Raw genomic sequence first — 221 nt, 5'->3', positions numbered from 1 at the left:
ATATGTATATATATATATACATGTATATACATATACATATATACATATACATGTATATATGTACACATATATATACATATGTATATATATATACATGTATATACATGTGTACATATATACATGTACATGTATATATGTATATGTATATGTATTTATGTACACATGTATATACATATGTATATATATACATGTATATACATATACATATATACATATACATG

This window comes from Cryptomeria japonica, chromosome 11 (genome assembly GCF_030272615.1).
Source record: "Cryptomeria japonica chromosome 11, Sugi_1.0, whole genome shotgun sequence".
Classification (NCBI taxonomy): Eukaryota; Viridiplantae; Streptophyta; class Pinopsida; order Cupressales; family Cupressaceae; genus Cryptomeria; species Cryptomeria japonica.
Note: the sequence above shows the minus strand (reverse complement) of the source record.